This window comes from Nomascus leucogenys, chromosome 12 (assembly GCF_006542625.1).
Source record: "Nomascus leucogenys isolate Asia chromosome 12, Asia_NLE_v1, whole genome shotgun sequence".
In the NCBI taxonomy this organism is placed as follows: domain Eukaryota; kingdom Metazoa; phylum Chordata; class Mammalia; order Primates; family Hylobatidae; genus Nomascus; species Nomascus leucogenys.
In genome coordinates, this window is record NC_044392.1 from 14,809,687 (window position 1) to 14,829,174 (window position 19,488).

Genomic DNA, 19,488 nt, shown 5'->3' on the forward strand with positions numbered 1-19,488 from the left:
TTTTGTTCCGGTTCTCAAGGGGACTGTGTCAAGCTTTTGCCCAGCATGATGTTACCTGTGGGTTTGTCATAGATGGATCTTACTATTTTGAGGTATGTTCCTTTGATGCTTAGTTTGTTGAGGTACTTGATTATCTGATCATTTTTTCCTCTATGTAACTAATCTCCTTTTGTAACCACCAGCCTTCTGTGTGTATGCCCTTCTCACTTCACTGGGTCTCCAATACCCCATGAAAGACTGGCACCACTGTTCTCTTCAAGCAGACAACTTCCTTATCCCCATCAGTCTCTGACATCCCAGGCCAGGTACCTCAACCCCAACCCAACCACATGGCCACCATCATCATCATCTTGTGGCCTCTAGACTGAATTATTCAGGAAAGGAGAGGAAGGAGGATTCTGAAGCCCCCTAAGTACCTCAGATTCAGTCTCAGGGGCCTGCACATTTTGAAACATCTGACTTGAGTTTTTTTGTTTCTTTATTTTTTAGAGATGAGTCCTCTCTTTGTTGTCCAGGCTGGCCTCAAACTCCTGGGCTCAAGCAATCCTTCCACGCAGCCTCCTGAGTAGCTGGATCTAAAGGCATTATACCACCATGCCTGGGCTTTTTATTTTTTTTTTCAGTCACTTTTGTTTTTATTTATTCTAAAATTGTTTGTTTATTTTCTTTCTAGAATGGGATCTTGCTATGTTGCCCAGGGTGATCTTAAACCCCTGGGCTCAAGTGATCCTTCCACTTCAGCCTCCTGAGTAGCTGAGACTAAAGGCATGCACCACCATGGGCAGCTTTTTTTTTTTCTTTATTACAGTCACTTTTATTTTTATTTATTTTAAAATTGTATTTATTTACTTGCTTGTTCATTACTTTTTTTTTTTTTTTTTTTCTAGAAATGGGATCTCTCTGTTGCTCAGGCTGATCTTAAACTCCTGGGCCCAAGCGATCCTCCCACCTCAGCCTCCCAAGTAGCAAGGACTACAGGAGTGTGCCACCATGCCTGGCTGAGACAAAATTTACAGAGTATAAAATTTGCCCATTGTGGTTGGGTGTGGTGGCTTACGCCTGTAATCCTAGCACTTTGGGAGGCCGAGGCAGGTGGATCACCTCAAGTCAGGGGTTCGAGACCAGCCTGGCCAACATGGTGAAACCCCGTCTCTACTAAAAATACAAAAAAATTAGCCAGGCGTAGTGTCGCGTGCCTGTAATCCCAGCTACTTGGGAGGCTGAGTCAGGAAAATCACTTGAACCTGGGAGGTGGAGGTTGCAGTGAGCCGAGATCACACCACTGCACTCCAGCCTGGGAGACAGAGTAAAACTCCGTCTCAAAAAAAAAAAAATTTTTTTACCCATTGTAAGCAATTCAACATAAGCGATTCAATGGTTTTTACTAAATTTAATTGCCTATTGTAATCTCTTTTTAATGTAAGGGATTCAATGGTTTTTACTAAATTTATATAATTATGTATTGTCACCATAATTTTTTTTTTTTTTTTTTTTTTTTTTTGAGACGGAGTCTTTCTCTGTCCCTCAGGCTGGAGTGCAGTGGCCTGATCTCGGCTCACTGCAACCTCTACCTCCTGGGTTCACGCCATTCTCCTGCCTCAGCCTCCCGAGTAGCTGGGACTACAGGCGCCCGCCAACACGCCCGGCTAACTTTTTGTATTTTTAGTAGAGATGGGGTTTCACCGTGTTAGCCAGGATGGTCTCGATCTCCTGACCTCGTGATCCGCCCGCCTCGGCCTCCCAAAGTGCTGGGATTACAGGCTTGAGCCACTGCGCCCGGCCATAATCTAAATTTAGAACACTTCTGTCACTCAGAAAGTTTACTTCTACCCACCTGTAGTTAATCCTACTCTTCTAATTCCTAGCTCTGAGCAATAACTTACCTGCTTTTTGGTTCTATATTATGTGCTGCTAAATGTAGTTTTTTGTTTCTGGTTTCTTTCACTTAACATAATGTTTTTGAACTTTATACGTGTAGCATATTCATTCCTTTCTGTTGTTGAATATGTTTTATTATTGGATAGACCATATTTTGTTAGTCCATTCACCAGTTGATGGACATTTATATTGTTTGCAGTTTGGGAGTATCACATTAGTGGTGCTGTGTACATTTCCATGCATATCTTTGTGTGGACATACGTTTTTATTTATTTTGGGAGTCAGAGAATTGTGTCGTATGGTAAGTTTATGTTTACTTTTCTTTTTTCTTGGAGATGGAGTCTCACTCTGTCATCCAGGTTGGAGTGTGGTGGTGTGATCATGGCTCCACTGCAGCCTCAATCTCCTGGGCTCAGGGAATCCTCCTGCCTCAGCCTCCCAAGTGGCTGGGACTATAGGCGCATGCCACCATACCCAGCTAATTATTTTTCTGTTATTTGTAGGGATGAGGTCCATCATGTTGCCTACACTGGTCTTGAACCCCTGGGCTCAAGTGATTCTCCCACCTCGGCCTCCCAAAGTGCTGGGATTACAGGTGTGAGCCACTGCACCCAAACTATGTTTACCTTTTTAAAAAACACCAAACTGTTTTCTGCAGTGGACTGCATCATTTCACATTCACAGAGTTTATTTTTTAACATTCTCACCAGCACTAGTTACTCTCTCTTCTTGATTTTAACCATTCTACTGTTGTGTAGTATATCATTGTAGTTTTAATTTACATTTCCCTAATGGGTAATGATCTGAGCATCTTATCTCGTTAGCCATTTGTATATCTTTTTTTGTGGAATGTCTGATCAAATATTCTTGTTCATTTAAAAAATCTGTTCTTAGGCCGGGCGCGGTGGCTCACGCTTGTAATCCCAGCACTTTGGGAGGCCGAGGTGGGCGGTCACGAGGTCAGGAGATCGAGACCACGTTGAAACCCCGTCTCTACTAAAAATACAAAAAAAAATTAGCCGGGCATGGTGGCGGGCGCCTGTAGTCCCAGCTACTCGGAGAGGCTGAGGCAGGAGAATGGCGTGAATCCGGGAGGCAGAGCTTGCAGTGAGCCGAGATTGCGCCACTGCACTCCAGCCTGGGCGACAGAGTGAGACTCTGTCTCAAAAAAAAAAAAAAAAAAAAAAATATGTTTTTTTTTTTTTGTTTTTTTTATTTTAATATTGAGCCTTGAGTTCTTTTTATGTTCTAGATACAAGCCCTTTATTAGCTATATGATTTGCAGTTATTTTCTCCCTGTCTGTGGTGGTTCTTTCCATGTATTTGGATGATGTCTTTTGAAATGGAAAAATGGATAATTTTTTATTTTTTATTGATCATGCTTTTGGTATCTAAGAACTTACTTGCCTAACACAAATTTTTGTTTTGTTTTGTTTTTTTCTGTTTTCTTCTAGAAGTTTTACATTTTCTACTCCTAAATTGAGGTTTATGATCCATTTGAGTTAATATTTATGTATGGTTAGGTCAGGTGTGTGTGTGACTGTCCAGTTTTTCTAGCAGAATTCGCTGGAAAGGGTATCTTTCTGCTATTGAATCCTCTTGACACTTTTGTTGAAGTCAATTGACCACAAGTGTTAACAGTTTATTTCTGGACTCTCTCTTGTCTTCCATTAATCTGTATGCCTATCCTTGTGCTAATTCCACACTATCTTTGTTTAATGTGGCTTTATACTAAGTTTTGAAATCAGTTGGTATAATTCTTTCAACTTTGTTCTTTTTCAAAATTATTTTATGCATTTTGGGTGCTTTGTGTTGCTATATAAGTTTGAGGATCAATTTTTCCACTTTTTTGGGGGGGCGTGGGGTGGGAGGGGACAGTCTCGCTCAGTAGCCCAGACTGGAGTGCAGTAGCGCGATCTCAGCTCACTGCAACCTCTGCCTCTGTGAGGTTTTCACAGATATCCTTTATCAGGTCAAGGATATTCCCTAAACTATCCCTAGTTTGTTGTTGAGAGACTTTATCATGAAAGTGTGTCAGACTGTTGTCAAATGTGTCTTCTGCATCTATTGAGATGGTTGTGTAGTTTTTATCCTTTATTCTTCTTGTAATATATTGTAACAAAATTATGAAGAAGTGTTTGGAGAGTAATACAGTCACTAATAAACAGTTTAGTTTTGCTTTTGTTAAGGTGCGAGAAGTTTTACCCACCATTGCTTTTATAACATCAGTGCAAATGCCAACCCAGTGAATAAGGTAAATGATGTCTCAATATTCCTGTGAAAATAGTTTTGACTTTGCAGTCCTCCTGAAAGAGTCTCAGGGACCCCAAGAGGTTTGCCAACCATACTTTGAAAATCACTGTCCAGCTTGATTGTAGTGGGTTTCTTTTTTTTTTTTAACTGAACCAGCTAAAATTTTAATGTTTATAAAGGATATGGACCTATAATTTTCTTAGACTGTTGCTATCTGGCTTTGAATCAAAATTACAGTAATATTGTAAATTAACTTAAGCAGCTTTTTCTCTTATTCTATTTTCCAGCACTTTATAAAACAAAGACCACTTGTTCTTTGAAAGTTTTTCAGTTTTCTTCAGTAAAGCTACCTGTGGTGATGAGGACATGGAGATGCATAATAGAGTTTTACACTTGGCAACGTGTATTCATGTGGGAAAACTCAGTGATGAGTAACTCAAAGAGGTGCTGAGAATTTGGTGCTTGTACACCATTTCATTTATTTTTTTTTTATTTTTTAACTTTTAGGTTCGGGGTGCATATGCAGGTTTGTTATATACGTAAATTGCATGTTATGGGGGTATTATATACCATTTTAACAAAGGATGATTAATTGTGAAGTAACTAGACAAAGGCTTGGCCTGCTAGGGGCAGTAAATTGTGTGAAGGTGACTAGGAAATGTTTGGTAGATAAGGGTTGTTTAGTAATATTTGTCATGTAGATTCAATAGTCACTGCTGTCTCCAGTGATAAGAATTATCTCCAGTGATTAAGAATCTTCCTGGTACATGAGATGGAACACCTTTACAAATGCAAATTTATATTACTTTTACAAAAGGGAAATTTATACCTTACTTTTAGGCAGAAAGGGGGAAGGCAGAGAGTTTGCTGCTTCTCAGTGTCTTTAGCTAAAATAGTCCTTATGCCAAAGTGGCATACTTTAGGATAACATTTCCTGGTCCCCTTTAGAAGAATATGCAAGATTCAGTGTCAGTGTATGGAAGCTAATCAATCCCCAGTTCTGTCCTGGAGAACACAGGGAAGGCTTCAGAGAGAAGGAAATTTGAGCTGAGAAGTGAAAAATTAACATGTATTAGGTATACATTTGGGATAAGGGTGTTTAAGTTGAAACAGTAGCATATGCAAGAGAGTGGAGACATAATGGTATGGCCTTGTTTACTACTGGATGTAAAGTGTGTGGATGGTAGATTCTTGGAGGCATGATGATGGGTGGGACAAATTAGCAGGGGGCTATACCATGAAGAGTCTTGGTTGTCATGCTCATCACTAATTTGGATATTTATTTATTTATTTGGCTATAGCAGTTGGAGGATTTTGAACAGGGGATTGATGTGATCATCTGATAGTTTGGTCAGGGGCATCCAAACTAGAGTGACTCCATCTTGAATAAAGGCCAGATAAAGCCAAACCTCCTGGGTTACATTCCCAAGGGGTTGGACACTGTTGGTCACAAGACGTTTAGGGTTGAGGGAACAAGTTAATGATGCTAACTAACTAAAAGATGCTTATGAAACTTATGAAATGTTTCAGTACTTGAAGAACAAAAAGCATTCTTAGTTTAAGAATAGGTTTTGCTTTCATACAAAATTAGCTGGGCGTGGTGATGCATGCCTGTAATCCCGGCTACTCAGGAAGGCTGAGGCAGGAGAATCGCTTGAACCCAGGAGGCGGAGGTTGCGGTGAGCCAAGATCATGCCATTGCACTCCAGCCTGGACAACAAGAGCAAAACTCTGTCTCAAAAAATAAATAAATAAATAAATAATAGGTTTTGCTTTAAAGATAATAATGCACTCATGAATTTTTGCTAAAATCTGTAGTAACATAGGGAAATAACAGTACTGATAGCCTGTCACTGCTGATCACAAGCCTTTGTAATGAAGTACACTATCCTTAAAAACCTATATAAGCAAGCAGTATGTTTAAGGTAGGGGTGTTCCTCCTCTTGAATTCTGAGGATGTCCTGCTCTGTAATAGAGAAGTCTCTAATAAACTTCGCTATACTCTGTGACGCCCTGAATTATTTCCTGCATGAGATCCAAGAACCTGCTCTTGGGGTCTCAGACAAGACCTCTTTTCTTTTCTTTTTTTTTTTTTTTTTTTGAGACGGAGTCTCGCTCTGTCACCCAGGCTGGAGTGCAGTGGCGCGATCTCGGCTCACTGCAAGCTCCGCCTCCCGGGTTCACACCATTCTCCTGCCTCAGCCTCCCGAGTAGCTGGGACTACAGGCGCCCGCCACAGCGCCCGGCTAATTTTTTTGTATTTTTAGTAGAGACGGGGTTTCACCGTGGTCTCGATCTCCTGACCTCGTGATCCGCCCGCCTCGGCCTCCCAAAGTGCTGGGATTAAAGCGTGAGCCACCGTGCGCGGCCTACAAGACCTCTTTTCTAGTGACAGTCTTCTTTAAACATGTTACTATAGCTTGAATTTGAACCATGATTGTACCAACTAAAATGCAGAATAATTACTGCCATCACATTCTCCTTCCCTAGGTAATATCACTCCCTTTCTTGTACTCTTTACATACGTGTAAGCCACCCACATTTTAAATTTAGTTTTTATTTTGTCAAAGAAATATGTGGACATAATTTCAAAAGTCTGTTCTTTAAAGCTAATAAAGGGATTTTGAAATTCCCTTACCCCATTCCTACCATCCTTGATTTTTATTTATTGAAGCCAACTACTTTAAATTCTTTTATCTATTTCAGTGTGAAATTAATACAACTTCATATTATTTCTAATAAAGTCATTGTGCATTATGATTATGACTGTTTTCTTTTGCAACTTTTTGTTTTCCTGAGGGTAATAATTGTCTCACTCTTGCATTGCTTTATATTCTATGTAGCAATCATTTATTCACCCCAAATTTTCTATCAGAGCTGCAAAATGTTTTTCAGTATATTACATTAGATGATTTAATCTCCTAATTTAATCTTCTCCCCGCCATACTCCATCCTTCCAGAAACATTTCTTCTAGAGCCTTCTCGTCTTCTCCTCCAACTCAGACTGATTATTTTCTAGTCCCCTTGCATATTTATTTGCCATGATGGTATTTCCAGTAACTGTCTACTGTGGGTTCTGAATTCCTCAGATCTTCTGCCTTCCTCTTGGAAGCCTCCTGTGCTTCTGTGCCACGACTGCCTGTGCCAAAATATGTTGCTTGAGTTTTCTTCTTCACATATCTAAGTCTCTTCAGCTATGAGCCTCTGAAGGCCAACGATTGAGTATACTTGCACCTTTTTGAGTATTTTAAGTGCCTGACATAGAACCTTGCAATTAGCTGTCATTAAAAAATGACTGTGGGCCAGGTGTGGTGGCTCCTGCCACAAGCCTTTGTAATGCCCAGCATTTGGGGAGACTGAGGCAGGAGGGTCACTTGAGCCCAGCAGTTCATAACCAGCCTGGGCAACATAGTGAGATCTTGTCTCTGTGAAATAATAAACAAAATTTAGCCAGGTATGGTGGTGTGCACTTATTCCCAGCTGCTCAGGAGGCTGTGGTTGGAGGATCACTTAATCCTGGGAGCTCAAGTCTATAGTGGACTGAGATTGCACCACTGCAATCCAGGCTAGGTGACAGAGTGAAACCCTATCTCAAAAAGACTGTGTTTTCTGATCATGGCATGTGACAAATAATACAAGTGAAATAAAAAATTAAAAATTGAGGGTAAAAGAAAAAACAGAATAATAAAAAGATAAAACAACAACAATAAAAATGACCATGATACTGGTCTATTGAAAGTGGGGGGCCTGGTCCTTATGTAGCGTCTGTAGCCATGGCTGCCTCGTAGAAACTAACTGTGTTCTAATCTTTTCTACTATGGAAATTTGGGCACAGGCCAGACAGCTGGGCAATTTATTGAGGAAGGAGGTAGAAAAGAAGGATTGTTACTAATACAGGGTGGGTTTAATCTGTATTAGTAACAGATTAAACTATATATTAAGTAACAGATTAAAGTATGTATTAGTAACACTGAAACTATGTATGTATTGGGCCAAAATACATAGTGATTACAGGACAGTTTGCATTTCCTATCAACCACTAGCTCTCAAAGCAACTGGTCTAGAAATGTAACCTGTTAGTGGGCTTATAATTTGGAGCTTCCAGAGAAATCCAGAGGCCATGGGAACTAGTAAAGACAAACCAAATATACCACAACTTCCCAGACACTATGTTATCAGGGCAGTCTATACTAGTTCCAAGGCCCATGTTTGTGGAGGTCCTCAGTAGTGGAAGTGTACTTCATTCAGAGAAAAAAAATCTATAGTCCCACTGGCTGCTTTCCTTTGATTACCAAGAGATGTACTGCTTTAAGAATACATTACAAAACCATTATCTCCCTTTCCTTAATTCTCCAGTCTCTCCCATTCATTAATTCTCCAAATAATAAACATGTATCAGGCACTGTCCTGGGCACTGGAAATATAGGCATGCCTAGAATACCCAGAATCTGAGGCAGTGCCCAGTCTAGGGTTTTTAAATTTTTCTCCTATCTCTTTTACCAGGTTGATCCCATTAGAACTGTGTGAATGTCAACTGCAAATAATCAAAGACAGAATTATCTTGTTTTCTTGGTGGTGGGCAAATTTACTAAGGTGTGGTGGAAAATCCTATCCTCATCTTGAGACTGGCGATGGAGACAAGTTGCCTGTCATGAAGGGAACTTGCTACTACGTCACATAAATTATTCCAGGGCAGGAGATTGTACTGGCTTATATTTGGCCAATTTCCTCCCTCTCTTTATGTCTTTTCTTTAAAACTCTTGATTCCTTCCACGTGTTCTTAGTCTATTAAATTCATGATATTTTGGGCTTGGCATTCCAGGTTTAGACCTGTATTTGCTTCTTTTCACTGTAAGTTGTAACTGTTGCAGGAACATGTAGCAGAGATGTTTAGATTTGGCTGGTGCAATCTGCCCGGGACTGAATCATGCTTCCTTTGCATTGCTGGTGGTCTTTTCTGCTATAATATAGTGAAAGGATTCAGGATTGTTCAGTGTAGAGAAAATCTGTACCTCTTTATTTTTTGTCTGGCTCAAGATAGCTCTCTCTTTATTGTGTCCTGAAACAGGGTTGATAGTCACAGTAGTAGTCAAGGTGGTCACGACTAAAGACTTTGGTTGGAGCATACTGTTTCCTTAGTCTCTGTCATAGCAGACCTGCTCCCCAATATTAGTGCCTATGTCAGAGTTTTGCGCCAGTCCCTAGGGTACTTACTGCTGTCCTCTCGTCCATGAAGTTAGGCCACATAAAATGCCCTTGATTTTCTGGATACTTGACTTTTAAATCATTTGAGGATGAAGCACAACACTAAGAACGTCCCAGGGCAAAGAAAATTCAAGTTAGATTAGGCCTTCAAAAAATGTTATTACGTTATCTTGACTTAGGGAAAGCTACGTAGCATTTCTTAGCCTGCAGTTCCTTGTCCAAATAAAGGGGATAATAATAGTCCCTGCTTCACAGGGTGTGAGATACTACATGTAATGCTTTAAACCAGGGTTGTTATAGTTTTACAAGCCAATCTTTTGGCTTCCTTCTGCCACATAGGAAGAATTGTCTTGGGCCACACACAGAATACACTAATGATAGCTGATGAGCTTTAAAAAATAAAAAAAAAAACCAAACACCTCATAATGTTTTAAGAAAATTTCCAAATTTTCTTAAATCCACATTCAAAGCTAGGTTCTGGACTGCATGTGGCCTGTGGGCTGCCAGTTGGACAAGTTAGCTTTAAACCAAGCCCAGTTAGCCTTTAGTAATTGTTAGATATTATCATTGTTGTTTTAAATGCACAGCTGATTTCAGCAGAACATAAGGAAAACACTGAGGGACCCAAATCAGAGAGAGAAAACAACACCTAATCAATAGGAGTAGAAGTGCTAGCCAGAGCAGCAGGCAAGAGAAAGAAATAAAGGTACCCAAATAGAAAGAGAGGAAGTCAAACTACCCTTGTTTGCAGATGGCGTGATTCTATATGTAGAACACCTGATAGTCTCAGCCCAAAAGCTTCTTTTTTTTTTTTTTTTTTTTTTTTTTTTTTTTTTTTGAGACGAGTCTCGCTCTGTCGTCCAGGCTGGAGTGCAGAGGGGCTATCTCGGCTCACTGCAGGCTCCACCTCCCAGGTTCACCCCATTCTCCTGCCTCAGCCTCCCGAGTAGCTGGGACTACAGGCGCCCGCCATCACGCCCGGCTAATTTTTTGTATTTTTAGTAGAGATGGGGTTTCACCATGTTAGCCAGGATGGTCTTGATCTCCTGACCTTGTGATCCACCTGCCTCGGCTTCCCAAAGTGCTGGGATTACAGGCTTGAGCCACCGCGCCTGGCCCCAAAAGCTTCTTAAGCTGATAAACAACTTCAGCAAAGTTTCAGGATACAAAATCAATCACTAGCAGGAAGCACTAGCATTCCTATCCACCAACAACAGCCAGGGAGAGAGCCAAATCAGGAAGGCAGTCCCATTTACAATTGCCACAAAAAGAATAAAATACCTAGGAATACAGCTAACCAGGGAGGTGAAAGATCTCTACAATGAGAATTGCAAAACACTACTCAAAGAAATTGGAGAGGACACAAACAAATGCAAAAACATACCATGCTCATAGATAGGAAGAGTCAATATCATTAAAATGATCATATTGCCTGAAGCAATTTATAGATTGAATGCTATTTCTATCAAACTACCAAGAGTATTCTTCACAGAACTAGAAAAATTATTTAAAAAATTAAACCGGGCCGGGTGTGGTGGCTCACACCTGTAATCCCAGCACTTTGGGAGGCCAAGGCAGGTGGATCATGAGGTCAGGAGTTCAAGACCAGCCTGGCTAATATGGTGAAACCCCATCTCTAGTAAAAATACAAAAAATTAGCTGGGTGTGGTGGTGTGTGTCTGTAGTCTCAGCTACTTGGGAGGCTGAGGCAGGAGAATTGCTTGAACCTGGGAGGTGAAGGTTGGAGTGGGCTGAGATCGTGCTTGCATTCCAGCCTGGGTGACAGAGTGAGACTCCGTCTCAAAAAAAAAAAAAGTCTTATGGAACCAGAAAAGAGCCCAAATAGCCAAGGCAATCCTAAGCAAAAAGAACAAAGCTGGAGGCATCACGTTACCTGACTTCAAACTATACTACAGGGCTATAGTAATTAAAACAGCATGGTACTGGTACAAAAACAGGGACGTAAACCAATAGAACAGAATAGAGAGCCTATTTTAAAAATCAGGGATTTTAAAATCGTAGGCCATACACCTACGACGACCTGATCTTTGACAAAGCTGACAAAAGCAAGCAATGGGGAAAAGACTCCCTATTCAGTAAGTGGTGCTGGGATAACTGGCTAGCCATAAGCAGAAGACTGAAGCTACATAGTACCCCTCCTTTACATCATATACAAAAATCAACTCAAGATGCGTTAAAGACTTAAACATAAAACTATGAAAACCCTGGAAGACAACCTAAGCAATACCATCCTGGACACAGGAATGGGCAGATTTCATGACAAAGACACCAAAAACAGTCGCAATGAAAGCAAAAATGGACAAGTTTAATTAAACTTAAGAGGTTCTGCACAACAAAAGAAACTATCAACAGAGTAAACAGACAACCTACAGAATAGGAAAAGATATTTGCAATCTGCATCTGACAAAGGTCTAATATTCAGCATCTATAAGGAACTTAAACAAATTTACAAGAGAAAAACAACCCCATTAAAAAGTGGGCAAAGGACATGAACAGATACTTTTCAAAAGAAGGCATACATGCGACCAACAAGCATGAGAAAAAAAGCTCAATATCACTGAGCATTGGAGAACCACAAATCAAAACCATAGTGAGATATCTCACACCAGTCAGAATGGCTATTGTTAAAAGTAAAAAAATAACAGATGCTGGCAAAGTTGTGGAGGAAAGGGAATACTTATACACTGTTGGTGGGAGTGTAATTTAGTTCAACCATTGTGGAAAGCAGTATGGTGATTCCTCAAAGAGCTAAAAGCAGAAGTACCATTTGACCCAGCAATTTCATTACTAGGTATATACCCAGAGGAATATAAATCATTCTGCCATAAAGACACATGCACACGAATGTTCATTACAGCACTATTCACATTAGCAAAGACATGGAATCAACTTAAATGCCCATTAATGATAGAAGGGATAAAGAAAATGTGCAAGACAGAAATGGGAAGATATAAACTATGAATGAAAGCCAAGAAATACAGAAGATATGATCAGATGGCCCAACAGAATATGGAGAAATGGGAAGAGGCAGTATTCATCGAGATAATGACTGAGACCTTCCAGAACTGATTAGAAACAAACAAGTAACATCTTGAAGCGTGGTGAGTCCCCACTATAATAAATAAAAATAAATCCCCATCTAGATACATTGCAGTACTGCAGAGCCATGAAAACAAAGAGAGTATCTTAAAAGAACCCTTAAGAATTCACTAAACTAAAAGAGCTCAGCAAGAAAGTTCACTTAAGAAAATTGAAAATATATGTTCATGCAAAAACTTGTACACAAATGTTCACAGCAGCAGCATCTATGATAACCAAAAAGTAGTAACAACCCAAATACCTTGTCATTTTATGAAAGGATTAACAATTGTGGCATGGAGAGTTTATGCATGCCACAACATGCATGAAAACATGCTGAGTAAAAGAAGCCAGACACCAAAGACTACATAATGTATGATTCAGTTTCTGTGAAATGTCAAGAATACGTAGAGTCCATAGAGACAGTGAATCCGTAGAGACAGTATGTTGGTGGTTGGTTGTGGGGAGAATGGAATGGAGAATGACTGCTAATGGGTACAAGGTTTCCTTTTGGCAATGAAAATATTCTGGAATTAGGTAGTGGCAGTGCTTGCACAGCCTTGTGAATATACTAAAAATGAATGAGTTGTACATTTTAAAAGGGTGAATTTTATATTGTTTGAAATATATCTAAAAAAAATGGTTAAAGCAACCAGACAGAAAAAGAAAAATTAAGTACAAAGGAACAGCACTTATGCTAAGAGTAAGCTTTTCAACAGCAATAACAGGAGCCATAAGCCTACAGAATAATATTTTTAAAGTATTGAGAAAAAAGTTACTCTGAACAAGACACTAGAATTATCCGTACTTGCTAAATTAGCAATGGAAGTGAGTGGCCGAAAAAAAGACATTTTCAGACCATCAAAAACCAAGAGAATCAAATCTGTAGAGAATATTTATTACTATCAGATCCTCTCTGAAATAATTACTACAGGATATATTTCAGAAGCAAGAAATACATGAGATCCCAAGAGGGAATGTTAAGCAGTGAAATTAGAAAATACATGAGTAAATCTAAGCAAGCAATTATTGTATAAAATAATAATTACTAATTTGGCAATGTAAAAGTAAGATAGACCTGAAATAATAGATTGCAATAATAGGTAAGTTGAAAGGGAGTGGGAGGATTGGAGTTAAAAGCCATCTAGGATCTTTTAATTTTGTTCAGAAAAAGGGTTGAGGTGCTGGTTAACTTTAGACTTTGTTGAGACAAGAACACCTATTAAACCTTGAATAATATAACAGCTACTTTAGGACAGAAAAAAACAAAACATTATGTAATTTCTAAACCAATAGAGCAGAGATTAAAAAAAAAACTTGATTAATTCAAGGAGAGTTGCCATCAGACTTGGAGGAAAACTTTACCTTAGAGCAAAGACTTTTTTCCTAGTTCCTCTGATGCCTACTGCCCTTGCAGGGAATTCTGACTACCTGCTTCTGTGGAAATACATTCATTTGTTCAGTAAACCCTTGTCGAAAACCTCCTATGCCCTGTGTACTATTTCTAGGTGATTGGGATACCTCTTAGAGCTCACTCTAGAAAAGAAGAAACAGACAATAAACATAGTTTATATAGTGTATTAGAAGATGACAAATGCTATTGGGAAAAAAGGTAGACCAAAGGGGATTCAGGAAAACAGAAAACTGGGAAGGTGACATTAGAATAAAGCCTTGAAGGAGTGAGGGATTTTTGCCATTGTGTAGTTGAAGGAAGGACATTGCAAGTAAAGGGAACAGTTAACGCTGGTCCTAGTAGCTAGAAATGCCTGTGCAAAATTAGCAGCCTGTGGAAGGTTTTGAGCAGAGCAATGAAATAATCAGATGTGTGCTTTAAAAGAATCACTGTGGCTTGCTCATATTAAGAACAGATTAGGGTAGAAGACAAGAGTAAACCAGAGAGGCTAGTTAGGAGGGTATTGAAATAATCCAGGTAAGCAATAATATCAATAATAATATAATGGATAAGTAATAATATCTCCCTTTATCGGGGAGGGAATATGTATTTTTCTCCCACTCTCACTTCCCCGTCTTAACCAGGACATCTTGGTTGTTACTCTGAAATATTATAGCATCTGGAAGTGCTTGACTGTAACCAGCTCCACATTCTTCTTTATATTGTTTACACTTATTGAAACAGAAGTGATCTTTTCCTCATTCTAAATTCTAAAAGGTGCCTGCCAAGTACTATCCAATCAGGGATTGTTCAAGTTCCTAGGAGCAGCTAGACCTCTGAGATTTGGAGACTGGAGAGGCCTAAGGGATCTGCAACCAGGCATCTTATTCCACACCCTTTGTTGCTTCACACTGGGAAGCAGGCTTCCTAAGTAAATTTACAGCAGCTCTTGCAGGGGTCAGATTTTCCGAGTGCCTGCTAGTTGCTGGAGGGAGGGGTTTTTGAAGGCTAGAAACGAGCTACTACTCTCCAAATATGGTTACAATTCAACATTGTCACAGAGAATGCACGATATGCCTTAGCCCTTGTTCTCGCTGTTCACTGAGATGACCATGGTGAGGCATGTAAGAAATGGAAATGCCAAGTCTCACTCCAAGTAGCCAAGTGACTGGGATGGTTTAACACCAGTCTTTGCATGAGGTAGTTCAGGGGGCTTCCAGGCTACCACCCATCCACTGAGAGTTAGTGTACCTGACTCTGCAAATATCCAGTACTTCATCTTACTGGAATGAAAGAATTAAGACTTGCCCTTTATCTTCTTAGGATCCTGGGGAAATGGCCAGAGCCTGTTGAAATGGAAAAATTAGCCAGTTCCTTGTTATGGATCTCAGCTGAGTCATGGTATCTGTAGCTGAGTGTCTGACCTTTTTTTCCCCTGGCAGCTGTTAAAGATTTGCCAAGTGAGATTATGTGTACCTTTATAAAAAGGCATGTGGCCTGGAAATATGATCTTTAGTGTTTTGGCTTTATTTTAAATTTTAAATAAGGTTAAGGCAAATGAAGCTGGAATTAATTATCCATCCCTGAAGTTTCAAGAAATTTTCACTTTCAGACACAAGGATTTAGATATAACAGTTTGATTTACCTTTCATAGGCTAGGTATACATGTATCTTCTTTATTTTAATCCTTGTAACAAATCATACTCATCCATTCATTTAACAAATATTTATTGAGAGCCTATTGTGTGCCAGGCAGCATTCTAGGTATTGAGGAGTGCAGCAGTACACAAAGCATACAAAAGCCCCTGCCCTCATACAGTTTAATTTCTGATGAGAAGAGAGACAACAAAATGAATGTGCAAAATATATACCATCATATATATATTGGGGATTAGTTCCAGGACCCACACCGATAGCAAAATCTGCAAATGCCCAAGTCTCTTATATAAAAGAGCATACATAATATTCGCATATAACCTATACATATCTTCCTGTATACTTTAAATCATCTCTAGATTATTTATAATATCTAATACAAAGCAAATCTATGCAAATAGCTGTTATACTGTATTTTAAAAATTTATATTATTTCAAAAGTTTTAAAAAATACTTTCCACCCGTAGTTGGTTGAATCCATGGATGTGGAACCCACATACTGACTGTAGTGCGACTGTAGTGTGTAGATGATGATAAGTGCTGGGAGAAAAATATGTCAAGAAAGGGGGATAGAGAGTTTGGGAGGGGTTGCAATTTTAAATAGAATGATGGGGGAAAATTCACCTGGAAGATTGTACTTGAGCAAAGACCTGAAGGAAGAGGGGAGCAAGCCTTGAGGCAATCTGGGAGAAACATAGGCAAAGGAAATCCCAATTGTAAAGGCCCTGAGATGGGTGGCACGCTTGGCATTTTCTAAGAAAGGCGAGGAGGCCGGTGTGGCTGGAGAGTGAGCAGGAGGGAAAGAGGTCATAGAGAATCCAGACTATATAATGCCTTGTAGGCCATCGTCAGAACTGGCTTTTTCTCTCAATGAGACAAGGAGAATTTTAAATGGAAGAGGGACATGATGTTGCTTACATTTTAAAATTTTTGTATAGTTTTATTGAGGTATGATTGGAATATAATAGATTGTATGACTGTGATAATGAACATGAAGATAATGAACAGATCTGTAACTCTCAGAAGTTTCCTCATGACTATCTATAATCCATTCCTTGCTTCTCATTGGGCAACTACTAATCTGCAGTCTGTCACTATAGATTAGTTAGCATTTTCTGTAATTTTATATAAATGGAATTGGATCAACTAAACAGTTTGTCCTTGTGAGTCCCACCAGTGAAATTTCTTAATTGTGGTGGGTCAAATTCAAATTTTATTTTTTTAGTGGTTCTACTTTTGAGAAAATTTTTATTTCACCTCTCCCAATGGATAGATGTTTATTTCAAGATACATTGCAACCTATTGTCAACACTTCAAACCTGCCAATCATTGACTTCTTGAAGGAGTGTAATTTGTTATCTATGGCTCCTAAATGTTCCTCATATCACCACCCCTTACTGTGGGTGGTACAATGCCGGTATAAAGACAGCTATTCATGGAAATTTGTTCACTGCAATTGCCAATCAGCATGAGTCTGTCTTCGAAAGGAATATTTTTTTCACAAAATCCAGCATTTCCCTGAATAAGTGGCTTCATCTTCCCTTGTTATGGTCTGTGGAAGTCACAGAGAGAGCAACTACTGCTATTACTGGAATTTCAGTCCATACTATGGTCAGTGTCCACGATTTCTGTCACAAAGTATGCAAGCATTACTTTGAACTACATCCAATACAGCTTAGTGGTTTAGGTCATTACTTGCAAATCAGTGAGTCCTGTTTTAGCCATGAAATCAAGTGTCACTATAGCCATGCTCTGGAGAGAAAAATAATGGGCTTTTGGTATGGTGGATACACCCATCAGCCAGCTATTGGTTATTTGGAAATTGTTGGTGACTGTTCTGCCCAAACCTTGCCACCTATTTTGCAATGCCTAGTTGAGCACAGTTCATATCACCTCTTGGCATACATACCCAAAACATCTAGTGCTATTGAAATAAATGCAAACAAAGTGCAAGACCATGAGAGGAATTCGTCACAATGTGTTGGACTCGTATTTGGTCGAATTTATGTGGGATGATTGACTTGGAAATAATGTTTTCAATTCCCTTTTAGTGCATGTGTCAGAACAATCTCCTGTTAAGTAACATGCTTGACTTTTGTTTTTAGTATATTTTAGTATAAATATCCAGGGACAAATTTTTTGATTGAATACATCTGAGAGGCAAATTGTTCAGCTCATCCATGAAACCATACAACGTACTCTTTTTTGTCTGGCATCTTGCTTTCAGCATAATTATTTGTGAGCTTCATCCATTGTGTGAATCAATTGTTCATTCCTTGTTACTGCTGAGTAGAATTCCATTATATGGATATACTGTGATTTGTTTGTCACTCATCTGTTGGTGCATATTTTAGGTGGTTTGTAGTTTCGGGCTCTCACAAATAACAGCATATAAGTGGATCCTGCTATTTTATCCAGTCTGACAATCTCTGCCTTAATTGGCTATGTACTTAGAACATTGATATTTAATATGATTTTTGGTATGATTGGGTTTAAATAATGTTATTTGTTTTCTAATTGGCCCAACTGTACTTATTCTTTCTTCTTTTTCTGGCACAATCATTGGCTCACTGTAGCCATGACCCCCTGGAGACAGGCAGTCCTCCTGCCTCAGTCACCCAAGTAGCTAGGACTATAGGCATGTGCCAACATGCCCAGCTAATTTTTTTTTTAATTTTTATTTTCTGTACAGATTTGAGGAAGGAAAAGGGGTATTGGAGGTTTAAGGAGAAAATATGAATTAGTTGTCTTGGAGAGTGAGCAAGCACATTACTCTGGTAAATGTGCTAAGATTGTCAGGCAGTAATGAGGCCCCACCTGATGTTTGTCACTGTGAATATAAAGACACATCAGCCAGCATGATTCTGGGTTTTTCTTCAGTCACTCTAAGTTCCCAGGTGCAGTTGCAAAATAGATGGAAAGCATGGTTGTAAAGGGTTGGGATTTCGCCAGGACTTTGGTGTCCTTGGGAGGTAGCAACATTTCACTTGGAGCTAGAATTTAAAGCAGACACTCAGAAGAGAAATTGGGGATATAGGCAGTTTGCCGATGACATACTGAGTTCAAGGAGGCAAAATATAAGCTTTTCTCAAAGGTTCAGAGTAGTGGGAGACTGTCAAGTTAGAGAGTGGAAGGCTGGGCATTCCATGGTGACTGAGGTAGTTAGGGGTATGGGCATGATTGGATTCCTCCTGATGGTTTCTTAGGGGAAAATGGTTATCATTTCTAATGATAATCTCTTTCTTGAGATTGATCTCATTCCTTCCATCAGCCCTACAGAGTCTGGCTGTGGTCTTCCCCGTAGCTTCTATAACCTTCTTCTTTTTCTGTCATTCTCCCCTCCTGTCATCCGCTATTGACTTCTTTGCTATTTCTTGAACATCACAAATTTGCTCTTGTCTCAGTGCCTTTACCTTTACTTTTCTCTCTGCCTCTCAGCTCTACTTTTGTCTGAGTCCTTCATATCATTCAGCTCTCTCATCAGATTTCACTTCCCTAGTTAGCACTCCCACACCAGTCTCTTACTTCCTTTCTCCTTTTCTCCCTCTCCCTCCCTCCCTCTCTCTGTCTCCCTCTATCCCCCTCTTCCCCCTCCCTCTCTCTCCCTCTTTCTTCCTCTTCCTTTTCCCACAGCGCTGTTCACTCCAGTTATGAGGATAGAGACTGTTCTTTTGTTCCCTACTGCTTCCCTCCTAATACACTGCCTAGTGTATAGTAGGTGTTCAATAAATATTTGGATGAATATAAATGGCAAACTTCCCTAATGCCTTCAAAAGATAGGCTGACTTTCAAATAAATTGATGTAGACTTTTCAGTAATAGATGTTGCATAAAATGGCTTTTCATCACCATCTGGTTTTCTCCAACCAGAAGAAAAAGCTTCAGGCATTAACATGTAGTGGAAAGCCCGTTTATAGAAGAAACCCATGCCTGTTCTGGCATTTATTCTGAAATGAGAATATTACTTAATTCACGGACTAAGCAGTTCTAAAAATAATAATTTCA

The 19,488-nt window shown here is 39.5% G+C and overlaps 1 protein-coding gene across 9 annotated transcripts in view; it reads left to right on the top strand.

Annotated features, from left to right (window-relative positions):
- Positions 1 to 19,488, top strand: part of MAST2 (microtubule associated serine/threonine kinase 2) — a 229,155-nt gene that overhangs the window by 133,457 nt on the left and 76,210 nt on the right. The window lies entirely within an intron of this gene.